A 19,740-nucleotide genomic window follows, 5' to 3' on the forward strand; every position below is an offset into this window, starting at 1 on the left:
CAGGCTGATCAGTTTCCAGAGAACGTGATTCGAAATTCTCCTGCTTACAGGGTATAAGTTGGGCAGCCAGAGTTCACCTCCTGCTTCCAGAAATATCTAGTGGGTTGCTTCTTGGCTTTTTCCAATACCAGCTCCCATTTTTTTGTCCTGTAGGTTTAACCTTGTAGGTTAAAAATATTCCCTTGCTTTATTTTAGTAGGATTTGGGAAGGGAGCAAAATTTGTATGTTCATCCATCTTCAACCAAAAGTCTCATTTTCTCTACTGAATCATTTACTCTTTATTATGTGACTTATATCTTAGTTGTTGATCTCATTCATAGAATCTTGTCAAATCCTTCCTAAAACTCTAGGTACTGCTACATGATCTACCAAAATTTTTTTATCTGCCGTGAAACTCATATTTTCAAAGACCAAGGCAGGTGAATATTAAAGCACATTCTCACATCTGAATTCAAAAAAATCCTTTAAAGGAGTACTCTTCTATGTATACAACTTCTTTTTTTTTAACGTTTTTATTGGTGTATAATTGCTTTACAATGGTGTGTTAGTTTCTGCTTTATAACGAAGTGAATCAGTTATACATATACATATATCCGCATATCTCTTCCCTCTTGCATCTCCCTCCCTCCCACCCTCCATATCCCACCCTTCTAGCTGGTCACAAAGCACCAGGCTGATCTCCCTGTGCTATGTGACTGCTTCCCACTAGCTATCTATTTTACATTTGATAGTATGTATATGTCCATATATACACTACCACTCGCTCACTTTGTCCCAGCTTACCCTTCCCCCTCCCCGTGTCCTCAAGTCCATTCTCTAGTAGGTCTGTGTCTTTATTCCCATCTTGCCCCTAGGTTCTTCATGACCATTTATTTATTTATTTAGATTCCATATATATATATAGATAGATAGATAGATAGATAGATAGATATAGATATATATATATGTTAGCATACGGTATTCGTTTTTCTCTTTCTGACTTACTTCACTCTGTATGACAGACTCTAGGTCCATCCACCTCACTAAAAATAACTCAATTTCATTCCTTTTTATGGTTGAGTAATATTCCATTGTATATATGTGCCACATCTTCTTTATCCATTCATCTGTCAGTGGACACTTAGGTTGCTTCCATGTCCTGGCTACTGTAAATAGAGCTGCAGTGAACATTGTGGTACATGACTCTTTTTGAATTATGGTTTTCTCAGGGTATATACCAAGTAGTGGGATTGCTGGGTCGTATGGTAGTTCTATTTTTAGCTTTTTAAGGAACCTCCATGCTGTTCTCCATAGTAGCTGTATCAGTTTACATTCCTACCAACAGTGCAAGAGGGTTCCCTTTTCTCCACACCCTCTCCAGAATTTATTGTTTGTAGATTTTTGATGATGGCCATTCTGACCGGTGTGAGATGATATCGCATTGTAGTTTTGACTTGCATTTCTCTAATGATTAGTGACGTTGAGCATTCTTTGATGTGTTTGTTGGCGATCTGTATATCTTCTCTGGTGAAATGTCTATTTAGGTCTTCTGCCCATTTTTGGATTGGGTTGTTTGTTTGTTTGATATTGAGCTGCATGAGCTGCTTGTAAAATTTGGAGATTAATCCTTTGTCAGTTGCTTCATTTGCAAATATTTTCTCCCATTCTGAGGGTTGTCTTTTGGTCTTGTTTATGGTTTCCTTTGCTGTGCAAAAGTTTTTAAGTTTCATTATGTCCCATTTGTTTCTTTTGTTTTTATTTCCATTTCTCTAGAAGGTGGGTCAAAAAGGATCTTGCTGTAATTTATGTCATAGAATGTTCTGCCTATGTTTTCCTCTAAGAGTTTTATAGTGTCTGGCCTTACATTTAGGTCTTTAATCCACTTTGAGTTTATTTTTGTGTATGGTGTTAGGGAGTGTTCTAATTTCATTCTATTACATGTAGCTGTCCAGTTTTCCCAGCATCACTTATTGAAGAGGCTGTCTTTTCTCCATTGTATATTCTTCCCTCCTTTATCAAAGACAAGGTGAGCATATGTATTTGGGTTTATCTCTGGGCTTTCTATCCTGTTCCATTGATCTATATTTCTGTTTTTGTGCCAGTACCATATTGTCTTGATTACTGTAGCTTTGTAATATAGTCTGAAGTCCAGGAGCCTGATTCCTCCAGAATCCAACAGCACATTAAAAGGATCATACACCATGATCACGTGGGGTTTATCCCAGGAATGCAAGGATTCTGCAACATATGCAAATCAATCAATGTCATACACCATATTAGCAAATTGAAGGAGAAAAACCATACGATCATCTCAATAGATGCAAAGAAAGCTTTCAACAAAATTCAACAAGCATTTATGATAAAAGCCCTCCAGAAAGTAGGCATAGAGGGAACTTACCTCAACATAATAAAGGCCATATATGACATACCCACAGCCAACATCGTCCTCAATGGTGAAAAAGTGAAACCATTTCCACTAAGATCAGGAACAAGACAAGGTTGCCCTCTCTCATCACTATTATTCAACATAGTTTTGGAAGTTTTAGCCACAGCAATCAGAGAAGAAAAAGAAATAAAAGGAATCCAAATCGGAAAAGAGGAAGTAGAGCTGTCACTGTTTGCAGATGACATGATACTATACATAGAGAATCCTAAAGATGCTACCAGAAAACTACTAGAGCTAATCAATGAATTTGGTAAAGTAGCAGGATACAAAATTAATGCACAGAAATCTCTTGCATTCCTATACACTAATGATGAAAAATCTGAAAGTGAAATTAAGAAAACACTCTCATTTACCATTGCAACAAAAAGAATAAAATACCTAGGAATAAACCTACCTGAGGAGACAAAAACCTGTATGCAGAAAATTATGACACTGATGAAAGAAATTAAAGATGATACAAATAGATGGAGAGATATACCATGTTCTTGAATTGGAAGAATCAACATTGTGAAAATGACTCTACTACCCAAAGCAATCTACAGATTCAGTGCAATCCTGTCAAACTACCACTGGCATTTTTCACAGAACTGGAACAAAAAATTTCACAATTTGGGCTCTCCTGGTGGCGCAGTAGTTGAGAGTCCGCCTGCCGATGCAGGGGACATGGGTTCGTGCCCCAGTCCAGGAAGATCCCACATGCCGCGGAGCAGCTGGGCCCATGAGCCATGGCCGCTGAACCTGTGTGTCCAGAGCCTGTGCTCCGCAACGGGAGAGGCCACAACAGTGAGAGGCCTGGGTACCGGAGGGAAAAAAAAATGCCACAATTTGTATGGAAACACAAAAGACCCCAAATATACAACTTTCTTAACTTTATAGTGTCCTTTCCCTCTGAGACATATTCATAATCACAACTTTACTTACCTGTTTCTTATGAGTTAAATACAGTTTTAATTATAATTTGTAAAAAATTCTAATATAAGTCAATATATATTTGTAGTTTAATAAAGTGTCATGTATTTTTTTGCACATTGAAAATTCTTTTTATTTGATTGATTCTCGTGGTATCTGAGTGGCCCAGACTATACCCCATTATTCTCCCTCCATCATAATTTATCCCCCATAAGATACACATATTCCTCTCCAGAGTAATCAAGTTTAACAAGTTCTAGTTTCTTGTTTCTCTGACAAGCAAAGTGAAATGGACCTAGGGTAGAATTCTGATATCTCAGACTTTGAAGTTAGACCCTGAAGAGTTAGCACAATGCTAAGTGGTTGTAGGAATTCACTGAGTGACTTTGAAAGGAGGGAAAGACACTTAGGAAGAAAGAGGAGGGAGTGGGATAGAGGGGAGGAGGTAGTGAGGGAAGAAAGAAGGGAAGAGAAAGATTCCTTTGAAAGACTTGTTAAGCTGCTATTAAGTTAAGGCAAAGATTAAAGATTACATCTGTGTAGGATAAATTTGTACGTAATTTTTACAGGACAATGTTTACAAAAGGTTGGTTGTATTAGTTACAAGTTACATTTTTTTAAAAATGAAAAAGAAATAAACCATGATATGTGTAAACCTAGGCATGTACATCAGGATCCAGGCACACTCACCCTGACCTGACATTGCAGATGCTCCATGGTCCGGCACCTTGGAACCACTTGGAGCAGTTGCGAGCCTCTTGTCAGAGCATTGGTTAAACAGAGAGGTGCTAAAACATGAAAATGATAGAAACAGGAGGAGCTGTTTGGTTCTCTCCCCTGCGGGGGAAAAAGCAGTCTCACTGGACCGTAGTTCATGTAAAAGCTATGTACAAAAAGAGCATAACAGAGCCAGGTGCACTATAGAATCATGTGGTGGAATGGCTTCCAAATTTTCTCTAAAAAAGAGAAAAGCAGAAATGCAAATATCTTGTGCTAATCTTATTTTCAAATTATGAAAATACTTTTAAAAAGTTCAAAAATAGGAAAAAATGGGTGGATCAGCAAAACAGCTGACTCATGAAGGACAGCTGATCAGAGTACGGATGAAGTCTGTACCCATTCATATAAGAAACTGAAGTGGGATCTGAGGCACATTTGGTGCTGTGGCCCAGGGACCCCGGAATACCCAAATCTTGCCTCAGATCACAGACCATCTCAGGGAGATACATACATACTTACAATGGCAAAGAAAAACAGACACTTTGAGCGGTGAATGATAACGAGGCCACCCACTTCCCACAGTGTCCATGGGGGCCGTGAGGACACCTCTGCCCCTCTCAGCCATGGTGGTATTGGCAAAGGACTAGTGGGGAGCCTGAACCCCTCCCCCGGCCACCAAGCAGTAATGAGGAGTCCCTTCTCCCAAGTAGCAACAGATGCTTAGTCAAGGACGTGGTTTCCACCATGGCCTGGCAGGAGTGAGACAGCACCCCATGTCTCTGATGGTGCATTCTCAGAAGAGGCCTGTGGAACACAAATTTTAAAAAGGATCCAGAGTCTCATAACACAATACCCAAACAGATTAGGGTTTTTATTTTTCTGCAGGTTGGCAGTTCAGAGCTGACACTGGTGCTACCATACCATCAGGGATTCATGGTGCTTACAGTGCAGTGGGGGGACAGATTTTAACAGATAAATGAGGGTATATTCTGTCAGGGGGATGGTAGTGACTGCTTTGAAGAAAAATTAATCAGGTTATGGTAGTAGAGAGTTACAAAGTAAATCTGATAAGGTGACATCTGAAGAAAGACCTACAGAAAGTGAGGGCTCTCTTCATATGTATTCATATATATGAATATGTATATGAAATATATATATATGATTATATATGAAAATATATAATCATATATATATATGAATTATATATATGTATGTATGTATGTGTGTGTGTGTGTATGTGTATATATATATATATATATATATACATATATATATATATATATATATATATATATATATATATTCAATATGGCCTGGGGAATGGCATTCCAGGCATTCCAGGCAAAGGAGACAGTAAAACACAGGTTCTGAGGCAGGAACATGCTTAGTATTTTCAAGGAACAAAAAAAAGGCCAGTGTGTTTAGAGAGGAGCAAGCCGGGAGGAAGGTGGTAGGTGGTGACCTCAGAGAGACAAATAGAACCAAGTCCTGTAGGGCCTTGCAGACCTTGGTAAAGATTTTAGGTTTCACTGTGTAAAATGGGAAGTCACTGGAAGGCTTTGAGCAAAGCAGTGACATTTTCTGACCTAATTTTTTTGTTTGTTTGTTTTGTTTTGTTTTGTTTTTGCGGTACGCGGGCCTCTCACTGTTGTGGCCTCTCCCGTTGCGGAGCACAGGCTCCGGACGCGCAGGCTTAGCGGCCATGGCTCACGGGCCCAGCCGCTCCACGGCATGTGGGATCTTCCCAGACCAGAGCACGAACCCATGTCCCCTGCATCGGCAGGCGGACTCTCAACCACTGTGCCACCAGGGAAGCCCTGACCTAAAATTTTGAAAGGCTCATTCTGGTTGCTATGTGAAGGCAAGACCATAGCAAAGCAAGGGTAGAAAAGACAGACAAGCCGAACTCTAATTCAGTGGGAGATGGCAGTGGTTTGGATCAGGTTGGTAGAAATAGTGACAAATGGGGATGTTGTGACAGAAAAGCTGATAATATTTAGAAATCATAGATTGAATGTGGAGTGTGCTGGAAGGAGATGCGATGGTGGGCTTTTGTCCCACCAGTTGGAAAGATAGGATTGTCATTTATTAAAATAAAGAAGAATGGAGAAAATGCAAGCTTGGTTTGAGATGCCTGTTACCCATCCAAGTAAAGATCAAATAATTAGCTGTATATCCAAGTCTAGATGTATCTTTCTGGTTTATCACCCTCAGTGTGTGCCTTTATTGTTTGGCCCCAACTAATGATTGCAAGATGGTGAAACCACCTCCAGCATCACATCTGCCTTCCAGGAAGGGAGCAGAGGAAGGACAATGGGTAAAAACAAAAGAGAGCATGCCAGCATTTTATTTGGGGTTCCTACAGAAGCCAAAGCCCTGAAACAAGGATTTGGATACAAGTAGTTTATTTGGGAGATGAAAGTATGGTGTATTAGTTTCCTATGACTGCTGTATAACAAACTCAGTGGCTTAAAACAATTAAAATGCATTTACTCACAGTTCTGTGGTCCGGAAGTCCAAAATCAGTGTCACTGGGCCAAAATCAAGGTGCATTCCCTCCAGATGCTCTAGGGGAGAATCTATTCCTTGCTTCTTCAGGCTTCTGGTGACTGCCAACATTCCTTGGCTTGTGGCTACATCACTCCGATCCTTAAGGCCAGCATCTTCTCATCTGTGTCTGATTCATCTTCATACCCCCTTTTCTTGTGTGTGTCAAACTTCCCTCTGCCTCTTTCTTAGGGCCCACCCAGATAATGTAGGATAATCTCCCCATCTCAAGACACTTAATTTATACAAAGAACTTTCTTCCAAATAAAATAACATTACAGGTTCTGGGGACTCAGACCTTACATCTTTGGTGGCCATTTTTCAGCCTATCACCTGTAGGGTTGGGGAAGTAAAACAAGGAAAGGCAGGTTATCAAACCAAGTACCACTGAGGGTGACTGGAGCAAAATCCTGATGGGGAAATTCTGGAACCCAGTGTAAATCTCACTCCTCAGAGTTCTTCCATCCAAGGAGCAAATGAATGTTTATACACCAGTAACCAACAGTTATTGGTTGAAGGTTGCTCCTGGGAGGGCTTCAATTCCCTGTCACTGCTGGCCTATCACATAGGAGGCAAAGAGGACTCCAGTAGCAAGAGAAGACACTTAGGCAAAGAAATGCAGGTTCTGTCCACTGGAAATCAGGCTGAGTGCCCTGAAGTTGTAAGTGTGAGAGATGTGTGGGACACCAACGGCAACTGCTGTGTCCTTCTCTTCAACAGCTTCACGGCAACTTCTGCTTACATTTCATAGGCCAGATTTTGTTACATGGCCATGCTTAGCTCCAGGGAAGACTGGGAAATGTAGTTGTTTTTTTCGCTGGACACATTTCCACACTGAATAACATCAGAGCTCTCTGTTGGTATGGAAGAAAGGAAAGCTGGATGTTGAGTAGGCAACTAGCCACATAGGAGATAAGGATGGAAGCAGACAAGAGATAAGGATGACTCAGACTAGGGTTTTATCACTGGATATGGTGAGAAGTAGTCAGAATTTAGTATACTGGAGGCAGTGCCAATAGGACTATTGTTCTGGGGTTTGAGGAAAACACAAATCTAGAATCATGAACAGTTTTTTATCTTGAGTCACTGTAACTATGGTGCCAATTAAAGAAATGGAGTGGACTGGAGTGGGAGCAGGTTTGTGGCACAGGGAGGGAGTCTAGCACTCTACTTTGAACTTGTGAAGATTGAGATGCCTATAGACTCCTATGGGAATGTCAATGTTGAATAGGTAGTTGGTTAGAGAAGTCCGGAGCTCAGCAGCTCAGGCTGCAGATACAGTTTTGGAAGTTATCAGAACAAGCTGGCATTAGAAGTTTCATTAGAAATTTCTAACATTTAGGGAACAGTGTATTTCTTAGTTTTCTAGCATTGGAAAAACAGATTTTATCAGTGTTTGCCTAATTCTTCACTGCTAAGATCCAGTGAAATAGACGGCTGTAGTTTTAAATAGGAAAAGGGTAAAGTGACTGTCCTCACATGTACTAACACTGCAGTCTCTCATCAGATAGACCTTTTGGCAGGAGGGAATTTTAATTGTCTTAAGAGACTGGCTTATAGAATCCATGCGTATGGTTATTAGTGGAAGTCAATCATTAAATATTTAAATTTTTAAATAGTCAAAAAAAAGTACAAAGGGGGGCTTCCCTGGTGGTGCAGTGGTTGAGAGTCCGTCTGCCAATGCAAGGGACATGGGTTCGTGCCCCAGTCCGGGAAGATCCCACATGCCGCAGAGCGGCTGGTCCCGTGAGCCATGGCCACTGGGCCTGCGCGTCCAGAGCCTGTGCTCCACAATGGGAGAGGCCTCAACAATGAGAGGCCCGCAAACTGCAAAAAAAAAAAAAAAAAAAATACAAAGGGTAATTTTAGATGTTGAAAATGGGATAGCAATATACATCAGATACAAATTTGATTTGGGGTTCATACTTTTTCAGTGGCTTTATAATATGTCCAGATTTGCTTTAGTTTCAACCTCTCCCATAGGCTTAAAAAAAGAAATATAAAAAAACAAAAAAATCTAAGCTAATGCATGTGTAAATATGTATTTACTGTTAATTGTATCCTATGTTTGTATGTATTAATATGGAATAAGTTTTCAGATAATTATTTATGCTTCTAGATGATAGTAGAAATCACCCTGAAGAAAGAGGGTTAGTGCTTGCTAACATTTCACTGTCTCCTTACCTCATTCGATCTGTGAACCAAGATGTTACTCAGAATGTGAATAATTATCACAGAAAAGTTTCAAGAAAAAGTTTATCTGTAATGTAGATCTTTAAACAGAATTTCCATTCCCTTTAGAACATAAAAAAATGAGATTTTAAATTTGTATGTACCTAGAATTCTTATAAAACATTGATAGAGACTTCAAAGCTATGACATTGCATTTTCTTTCTATAAACATCTTTTTTTATGATTATAATGAAAGCTTTAGAATAAGGCCTTTATAAGTACAGTTAAGCATGCTTCATTGGAATAGTGGGATTTACACCTCCTCCACATCCTAACGTTAAGCTTATCACAAATGAGAGCAAAGAATGGACTGAATATGAGCCACCATCTCAAATATGCAATAAGAATAGGCATTGCAGTGCTAGTATGTCAGCAAACAGTCATGGTAACAGTAAATAACATTTTTTGGACAACAAAAAAAAGTGCTTGAGAAAAAGCTACTTTTAACTATAATTCAATAATTAATTTTGAAGAAGGGCAACCATGAAACTATGACCTAAAAATCATAAAGTGATAAATCTTTCATTTACTGTTTTAGGAGAAACAATTGACTAAAGAGCAGGCTGACACCACAGACACATCTACAAAAGTGAGCTCTAGGGGTTCTGCTGGAGTCTCTCTCATTTGTTTCTAATTATGTTTCAGGTGTAGTACAGAATGTGATGTGCAAAAATAGGATTTGTGAGCCACCACGGAAACGTTAAATTCTATTTATTTATTATTATTTTTGAAACTGAAAAAAAACAGTTTATCCATTTCTCCTACCTCCACCTCTTGCCTCTGGCCACCACCAATCTGTTACCTGTATCTATGAGTTTGGTTTATATATATATATCATATATATATATATATATCATATATATATATCATATATATATATATGTCATATATATATATCTTAGACTCCACATATAAGAGAGTACATATGGTATTTGTGTTTCAGTGTCTGACTTATTTCACTTAGCATAATACCCTCAGTGTTCATCCATGTTGTTGCAAATGGCAAGATATCACTCTTTTATGTGGCTGAATAATATTCCATTGTATGTGTGTGTGTCTATACACACACACATATACATACATGTACCACATCTTCATCCATTTAACCATCAATGGACATTTACTTTGTTTCCATAACTTGGCTATTGTTAAATAATGCTGTAATGAACATGGGGATGCATATATCTTTTCAAGTTAGTGTTTTCATTTTCTTCAGATAAATGCCCAGAGGTGTAATTGCTAGATCGTATGGTAGTTCTATTTTTAATTTTTTGAGGAACCTTCATACTGTTTTCCATAAAACCTGTACCAATTTACATTCCCACCAACAGTGTACAAGTGTTCTCTCTTCTCCACATCCTTGCCAACACTTTTTATTTCTAGTCATTTTGATAATAGCCATTCGGACAGGTGTGAGGTGATATCTCACTGTGGGTTTTTTTTGTATTATGTTTAATGATTAGTGATGTCGATTAATGATAAAGAGCATTTTTCATGTGTCTTTTGGACATGTGTATGTCTTTTTTGGAAAAACGTTTATTCAGATCTGCTCATTTTTTAATCATACTTTTTTGTATTGAGTTGTATGAGTTGTTTATATATTTTGGATATTTGCAAATGTTTTCTCCATTTTCATTTTGCCAATGATTTCCTTTGCTATGCAGAAACTTTTTAGTTTGATGTAGTCCCACTTGTTTATTTTTGCTTTTGTTCCTTGTACTTTTGGTGTGAGAATCAAAAAATCATCGTCAAGGCATAATGTCAAAGAGCTTTACCACCTGTTTTCTTCTAGGAATTTTATGATTTCGGGTCTTACACTCAAGTCTTTAATCCATTTTGAGTTAATATTTGTGTATGGTGTAAAAGTATTAGTCCAGTTTCAATCTTCTGCATGTGACTGTCCAATTTTCCCAAAACTATTTATAGAAAAGACTGTCCTTTCCCCATTGTGTATTCTTGGCTTCTTTGTCATCAACTATTTAACCATATATGCTTGGGTTTATTTCTGATCTCTTTATTTTGTTCCTTTGATCTGTGTGTCTGCTTTTCTCTGAATACCATACTGTTTAAATTACTATAGCTTGTAATGTAGTTTGAAATTAGAGTGTGTGATGCCTTCAGCTTTGTTCTTCTTTCCCAAGATTGCTTTGGCTATTTGGGGTCTTTTATGGTTTCATACAAATTTTAGGATTATTTGTTCTATTTCTGTGAAAAATTCCATTGGGATAGGGATTTTGATAGGGATTGCATTGAATCTGTAGATTGATTTGGGTGGTATGGACATTTTAACAATATTAATTCTTCCAATCCATGAGCATGGAATATCTGTCCATTTATTTGTGTTGTTTTCAATTTCTTTAATGTCTTGTAGTTTTCAATATACAGGTCTTCCAACTCCTTGGTTAAGTTTATTGCTAGGTATTTTATTCTTTTTTGATGTAATTGTAAATGGGATTGTTTACTTAATTTCTCTTTCTGATAGTTCATTATTAGTTTATTTAAATACAACAGATTTTTGTATATTGATGTTGTATCCTACAACTTTACTGAATTTTTTTATTAGTTTTTAACAGTTTTTTGATGGAGTCTTTATGCCATATATATATATATATATATATATATATATATATATAGTGTCATCTTAATATAGTGACAGTTTTACTTCTTCCTTTCCAATTTGGATGCCTTTTATTTCTTTTTCTTGCCCAGTTACTCTGGCTAGGACTTCCAATACTATATTTAATAAAAGTGGTAAAAGTAGGTATCCTTTTTTTGTTCCTTATCTTAGAGGAAAAACTTTCAGCTTTTCACCATTGAGTATGATGTAGGCTTGTCACATATGGCCTTTATTATGTTGAAGTACTTTTGTATGTCCCCTCTGTAGCCACTTTATTGAGGGGTTTTGTCATAATGGATGTTGAATTTTGTCAAATGCTTTTTCTGCATCTATTGAGATGATCATATGATTTTTATCCTTTATTTTGTCTATGTGACATATCACAGTGACTGATTTGTGGTTGTTGAACCATCCTTGCATCCCTAGAATAAATCCCACTTGATCGTAGTGTATGCCTGTTGAATTTGGTTTGCAAATATTTTGTTGAGGATTTTGCATTTGTGTTCACCAGGTAATTTTCTTTTCTTGTGGTATTCTCATCTGGTTTCAGTATCAGGTAATGCTGGCCTCATAAAATGAGTTTGGAAGAGTTCCCTCCTCCTTTTTTTTGGAATCGTTTGAGAAGGATTGGCATTAATTCTTTGAATGTTTGGTAAAATTCACCAGTGAAGCCATCTGGTCCTGGACTTTTGTTTGTTGAGAGATTTTTGATTACTGATTCAATCTCTTTACTAGCAGTCAGTCTGTTTAGATTTTTTATTTCATTATGATTCAATCTTGGTAGGTTATATATTTCTAGGAATTTATCCATTTCTTCCAGGTTGTCCAATTTGTTAGTGTATAATTTTTCATAGTAGTCTCTTATGATCTGTTTATTTCTGTGGTATCAGTTATAATATCTCCTCTTTCATTTCTGATTTTGAGTCCTCTCTCTTTTTCTTGGTGAGTCTAGCTAGAGATTTGTCAATTTTATTTATCTTTTTCACAGAACCAGCTTAGTTTCACTGATCTTTTTTAATTTTCTTTTTAATCTCTATTTCACTTACTTCTGCTCTAATCTTTTTATTTCCTTCCTTCTACTAACTTTGGGTTTTGTTTGTTCTTCTTTTTCTAGTTCCTTGAGGTGTGAAGTTGGACTGTCTATTTGAGACTTTTTTTTTTTCTTGAGGTAGGTATTTATAGCTAAAACTTCCCTTTTAGGACTACTTTTGCTGCATTCCATAAATTTTTTATGTTACATACCCATTTTCATTTGTCTCAAGGTATTTTTTACTATCTCTTTTTATTTCTTCTTTGAACCTTTGGTTATTCAGTAGCATGTTGTTTAATATCCACACATTTGTGAATTTTCCAGCTTTTTTGTGTAATAAATTACTAGTTTCATAACATTGTGGTCAGAAAAGTTGCTTGATATGACTTCAATCCTTTTAAATTTAGTAAGACTTGTTTTGTGACCTAACATATCATCCAGCTTGGAAAATATTCCATGTGCACTTGATAAGACTGTGTTTTTGTTGCTTTTGGATAGAGTATTTTATAAATATCTATTAAGTCCATCTGGTCTAATGTGTTGTTTAAGGCTGATGTTTTTTAATTGATTATTTGTCTGGATGATCTATCCATTAATGTAAGTGGAGTATTATAGTGTCCTACTATTAGTGTATTGCTGTCTATTTCTCCCTTTAGGTCTGTTAATATTTGCTTTATATATTTAGGTGCTCCTACGTTGGGTATGTAAATATTTACAAATGTTATATCTTCTTGTTGGATTGACTTCTTTATCATTATACAATGCCCTTTTTTGTCTCTGTTACAGTCTTTGTTTTAAAGTCTATTTTGTCTGATAAAAGTATAGCTACTCCAACTTCTTTTTCAGTTTCCATTTGTATGAGATGTCTTTTTCCATCCCTTCACTTTCACTCTATGTGTGTCCTTACATCCTAAATGAGTCTCTTGTAGGCAGCATATATATGGGTCTTATTTTCTTATCTGTTCAGCCACTCTTTGTCTTTTGATTGGAGAATTTAGTCCATTTACATTTAAAGTAATTATTATTTTTTTAATTTTAAAAATTATTTTTATTTATTGTTTATTTATTCATTTTGCCTGTGCTGGGTCTCAGTTGTGGCATGTGGACCTCTTAGCTGTGGCATTCAGACTGTTAGTTGTGGCATGAGGGCTTCTTAGTTGCAGCATGTGGACTTCTTAGTTGTGGCGTGCGGACTCTTAGTTGTGGCATGCATGTGGGATCTAGTTTCCTGACCAGGGATGGAATCCAGGCCCCTGTGTTGGGAGTGTGGAGTCTTACCCACTGGACCACCAGGAAAGTCCCTAAAGTAATTATTGATAGCTGTGCACTTACTGCCATTTTGTTAATTGTTTTATAGCTGTTTTTATAGTTCCTCTCTGTTCCTTTCTTCTTCTCTTGCCTCTTCCTTTGTGATTTGATGACTTTCTTTAGTGGTATGCTTATATTCCTTTATCTTTTGGGTATTTACTATAGGTTGTTGCTTTGTGGTTACCATGAGGTTTACATGTAACAATTGCTATCTATAACAGTTGATATAAAGTTGATAATAACTTAAGTTTGATACCATTGTAAAGCTCAACATTCTTACTCTTCCCCTTGCTGCATTTAATGTTTTTGATGTCACATTTTACATCTTTTCATCTAGTATATCCCTTAATTGTTGTAATCATAGTTATTTTTACTACCTGTTTTTGAATCTTCTTACTAGCTTTATAAGTGATTAATTCACTACCTTTACTATATAATTACCTTCCCAGTGAGATTTATTCTTTCATATGTGTTCTTGTAATTAATCAGTGCCCTTTCTTTTCAGCTTCAAGAAGTTCCTTTAACATTTCTTGTCAGGCCAATTTAGTGGTGATGAACTCCTTTAGCTTTTGCTTTTCTGGAAAACTCTTTATATCTTTTCTGAATGGTAACTTTGCTAGTTAGAGTAGTCTTGGTTGAAAATTTTTTTCTTTCACCGCTTTGAATATATTATGCCACTATACATTTAGTAGAACTAAATAATAGTAATATAACTAAGACAGATAGTATGTTAATACATTTTTAAATGAGTTTTATTAGAATATTTTGAAAAAGGTAAGACCTAATAAGATTGCTCATCAGCCTTTTGGAAACTCATTTTCTTAGGCTTGTCCATGTTGCATGAAATAGTGTCCTCTTTATTTTTTATCCCTGCTTCCCTTCCTCTCTCCCTCCCCTTTCTCCGTGATGACTTCTATATTTGTTTTTTAAGGCAAAGCCCCTCTTCTCTCTCCCAAGGTGAAGATCCATTTCTGTCAGACATCTCTCATGTCCTGAACTGAACTCACTCTTTTTTTTTTTTTTAAATAGACCTGTTATCCACTTCTGTTTTCCAGACTGGTGATGTATAGACTGACCCTACATTTCAGTTTGTCGAGAACAACCACTGTTTACATCTGTTGTCCTGGAATAATTATTATTAGTGCCCCTTTCACTTTTTTTTTTTTTTTTTTTCGGTACGTGGGCCTCTCACTGTTGTGGCCTCTCCCGTTGTGGAGCACAGGCTCCGGACATGCAGGCTCAGCAGCCATGGCTCATGGGCCTAGCCACTCCGTGTCATGTGGGATCTTCCCAGACCAGGGCACGAACCCGTGTCCCCTGCATCGGCAGGTGGACTCTCAACCACTGTGCCACCAAGGAAGCCCTCCCCTTTCACTTTTAAAATTGTCCTGGGTTGGATAACAAATCATATGGTCACCATAGTTATCTGTCTGATGAAGGTCTGCCTTTTAAGAATCAGCACCTAAGCCCATTGTTAAAGGACTTTGGAGTGACATATATTCCATGTATCTTACCCTAGCCCCTTTTACTCTGAATGACTCTCTCCACATTCCATTCCCCTGCCCTTTCCCAACACACTTGCCACTACTGCCTCCATTTACATCACTAGCTTTCTAGTTTGCTCTCTCTTCATCTCCAAATAATGATGTCCTGATATTTTAACTCTAGGATCCCCAGACTGGTATGTTACCCTGCAAGTCTCAATGTGCCCCCTCCTTTCTGGCTTAATGCATTCAGACTGCTGTCCTGACCTCAGGATCTTTCTCTTGTGAATTGCTCCCAAGGATAAACCCAATAGTTAGGGCAGGGGTTTACATGTCTTAAGTAGTGTTATCAAGCACAATCCAACCAGTCTCCAGTGCTGAAAGATTCAGAGAATTTTTTTTTTCTTTTTTAGCTCCTCAGTCAACTTTTCTAAACTTGGAATAATAAGGTCTACTTTATGGGATGTTATGAGGATTCATGACAGGAAGTACAGGAAAGTAATTAGCATAGTGTTAGTTAGCATTTGACTAAAGGAAGAAATAAAAATATAAATAATGTACTGTCCAGTTATGGAGGAGGCTAAACTAAGCCTTTTGTATTTTATTTTAAAGTTCAGTAGATTTAGGAACAGATATTGATATGGAGACAGCTGAACTGCTATTAATTATCTCTGAGAAACTGAAGAAGGGAAAATATACTACAAGATTAGACAATTGACTTTCAAAAGGGAGTATTAAATATGACATAAAGCTGAATTTGATGTAAAAGTGTGTTTGACTAAATCTTAGGTAAGACTCTGGAAAAGATTATCAGTGGTTTGTGAGCATCCAGAAGAGGAAGCAGTGGCCACCAGGACTCAGCATGGATGCACCCAGACCACTGCATGCTAGACCAGCCTTGCTTCAAAGTGCAAATATGCTGGTGCATCAGAGAACATATAGACAGAGATGTACTTGGGCTTTGGCATATTTTATAGGGCTTTTTACCACATTTTTTGTGGGAAAAAAAGTAAAGTTAATTAAGTGGATTAACATCTGATTATAATAAAAGAAATAATCAACAGATCACTGTGACCCTGAAGGGCTTGATAATGGAAGGCCAGAGGGCTCTGTCCTCTCTCCTGTCCTTTATGACATTTAACAATCACTTGTATGAAAAAAAATGTATATGTAAAACAAGTAATGCTTGTCAACTCTGCTGCTGACACAAAATTAGGAGGTATAGTGAATATATTCTCTGACAGTACCAGGATCACAAAATATAAGCTCAGATGTTACCTCTTTCAGGAAGGTTTCTGTGATTGTCCACACTGTCCAATACCCAAGGGGTATTCAAGCCCCTCCTTTCTGTTCCCAAAAGAACTGTATGTATTCATCAATCTGTTACTGTACCTGCCTGCCTTGCAAGTCTTCCTACACACAGGCAGTTGGTCTTGTGTCTCTATCTTCCTAGTTCCTCTCACAGTGGGTAGAAGTCACCTGTGAATTTTTGCTTCCTTAAAGAATCAGTGATGACAACCTACACAGAGACTGAAACTGTAACACTGAAATGTAATGAAAATAAATATAAATCCCTGCCCTTGGAGCATCCCCCAAAATGAAACAATCACAAGATAGTGAGTAGGTGGCTTTACTCGTAGCATGCATTAAAAGGAAAAAGCATGTTTAGCAAGAAAAAACTCGCCTTAAAAGTCATATGATATCACTGCTTTACCCTTCCCCCCTCCCAAATTCAAAGCTAAGGTGATCTTCATCTGCTTGAATGAAAGTATGTATCACCTAAAACAAAGGATGTGAGAGTCCCTCTCTGAGCTAATTAGACTATATCTTGGGTACCATGTTAAAGTTCTGCACAATACATTTCAAGGAGGAAATCGACAAACAGGAAAGAACTTGTTCAGAGGAGAGCCACCAGGATTATGAAGGTTCTGAAAATCTTAAAATAGTCATTCATTTCTTCAACTAATACACAGTTCAACAACTGTATATTAAGCAGGTAGTATTTCCTAGGCAGTATACTAGGTAGTCAATGGTAGAGAAAAAAAAATCTCTACAAGCAATTGAAGGAAATAAAGATAACTTGTGAAAATAAACAAAGACCACCCAATAAGAACAAATAAGGCTATTTATTCAAAGATTTCTATAAAAAGGGAGTCAGCTATCACTTGCATTTGGCAGACTCAAAGACAGGCAGGAGAGTGGGAAGGCTTAACAGTGAAAAACCAGAAGGCTTCAGGTATGCCTCAGCCCTAGGCTGTCAACATGGGGAAGCTAGAGGCAGGATCGTTAGAAGCAGGGCCTCCTATGTGATTAGTTTGGGGAACATATTTGCCTTTCTCTGGTTGGTCCTGAGTTGGAAGTGGAGGCAAAATTGGAGAAGCTGTCAGTCATTGACCAACTCTTGACCATTCTAGGACTGTTGCTGCAAAGGTTTGGGTCAGAATCCATTACCGTATATTCTGGCATTGTCTGTTAGTATGTTCAGTCTCAAATATTGAACATTGAGAAGACTCAGGAAGAATCTGGAGGTACACTGATAACTGTATTCAGTGTATTGATAACTGTATTCAAGTATTTTATAGTCTACAGTGTTGAAAAGGCATTTGTTCTCAATGGTTACAATGGATCAAATTAGGACCAGTGGATGAAAAAGTTCTTCAGTATAAGAAAGAACTTTTAAAAACCCACTTCTGTCTAGATGCAATCTCAGACAGTGGTTACCTGCTAAAGGAAAAGTTCAGACCTAGGCTGGGTGACTTCTTGGCAGTGATATTACAAAATAGACACAAACTTAGGCATGCACCAAGTGGCACGTACTTGATACCTTTGTTACCAATGCAGAATCTGGGCTCTGTCCTAGATTTGCTGAATCTGATCAGTGGGGTATGATAGATGATTCTCTCCAGAAACGTTTGTGGAAGGTATGCAAACACTGAATGGGTAGTTGGACTAGATGACTTGTAAAAGCCCTTCCACCTTGAAGTCTAATATTCTGACTTTTGCATATCATAGTCATAACCAGGAAATAAACATTTTGTTCACTTATTTAACAATACTGATTGAGTAGCTCATATTATGCCATACTCTACTTTAGGCCTATATTTTAATTCCATTAGCATGGTACATTCCTATACGCTAAGGAGATAGTAATGGAAAATACTCGTTTGTTGACTCTTCAAAGATTTATTGAGCATCTGCTATGTGCTGGAGCACTGTGCTAAGCCTTGGGGAGATAGTGGTGAACAAGACTGATGTAGTCCTTTTTCTTTCAGAGCTTACACCAGCAGAAAAAAATAAACAAAATGTATTTACAGTAAAGGGTGATACATGTTGTTATGAAATTAAAATGGTGTGAAAACCATTCTTTTCGTTCTGTTGTTTTTCCCCACATCAGAACTTCAATCAAAATCCAATCAAGTTTTTTATAGAGGAATTAGTATTTCCTTTCCTCAGATTTGTTTTAGGTTTTAAGTAAAAATTGAGAGCCTTTGGGCCTTAGCCCAGGAATGTTAGAAGACTTAAGAATGGCATTTTGTACTTAAAACCTCTCTGGTGTCAAAACTGGTGAATCTGCTGTTGAATAAGCCAATCAAAGGGACATCCCTTGTTCAGGGTGACTGGGTATTTGAGAAAGGGATTGTGGAAATTCTGAGTTCTTTGAGTTCAAATACCTATTTCTAAACCTATTGCAACAGAGTTAATTTGTACTACATTTTTCAAGCAAGTTCTTATGCAAAACACCATGTCTTTTGCTGTGTGGTATACAGGAAGGAGCTTAATTAAGATGGAAAGCAGCCATCTATGTGTGGTATACAGGAAGGAGCTTAATTAAGATGGAAAGCAGCCATCTAGGATCTAGTTCTGGCTCTTCCATTAATTAATGTGTGACCTTGATGTCGCCGGGCTTCAGTTTTTTTAAAATGCTAAATGATCCTTAATTAGCCCTAAAATTCTCATTTGGTGAAACTAAATGGAGGAAATGATGTCTTTTACACCTGCCTCTCCTGCCTTCCTCCCAGCTATGCAAATATATTGGAAGCCCTATCAGCACCATTGAATGGATACTGAAGTAACTTGCTTTTCTAATCTGGACATTTGTGTATTCTTTAAGCTGAAGTCTGAGGCCTCAACATCTACCTGCTTATCCAGGCTGAATGACTGGATTTATACCAGGTCCTTGCGGAATGTTTCAGCTTCTATGAAGGAGAACTCTACCCTGGGAGCACTTAGCAATCTCTCCAACTCTCAGTCTCTATAATTCTAGTTATCACCAAGCGTCTTGTTTCAAACACATTAGACCTTCCTAGACCCAAAATATTACCACTTTTCTGACTAATAGTATCCCCATTGTCTAAAATCTTACATTACTCTGCCCACACCTGCCCACTTAGATTCCTTCCAAAGAGACACCACCAGCCAGATCACACCAAATTTCTCTCCCAAAGGAGCAGCAGTGTAGCCCAGATA

General features: G+C 37.6%; 1 protein-coding gene across 1 annotated transcript in view; it reads left to right on the forward strand.

Annotated features, from left to right (window-relative positions):
* DEUP1 (deuterosome assembly protein 1) overlaps positions 1-19,740 on the forward strand; it is a 230,129-nt gene that overhangs the window by 137,952 nt on the left and 72,437 nt on the right. The gene's annotated exons all lie outside the window — the stretch shown is intronic.

This window comes from Mesoplodon bidens, assembly GCF_964165515.1.
Source record: "Mesoplodon bidens genome assembly, chromosome: 7".
Taxonomy (NCBI): Eukaryota; Metazoa; Chordata; class Mammalia; order Artiodactyla; family Ziphiidae; genus Mesoplodon; species Mesoplodon bidens.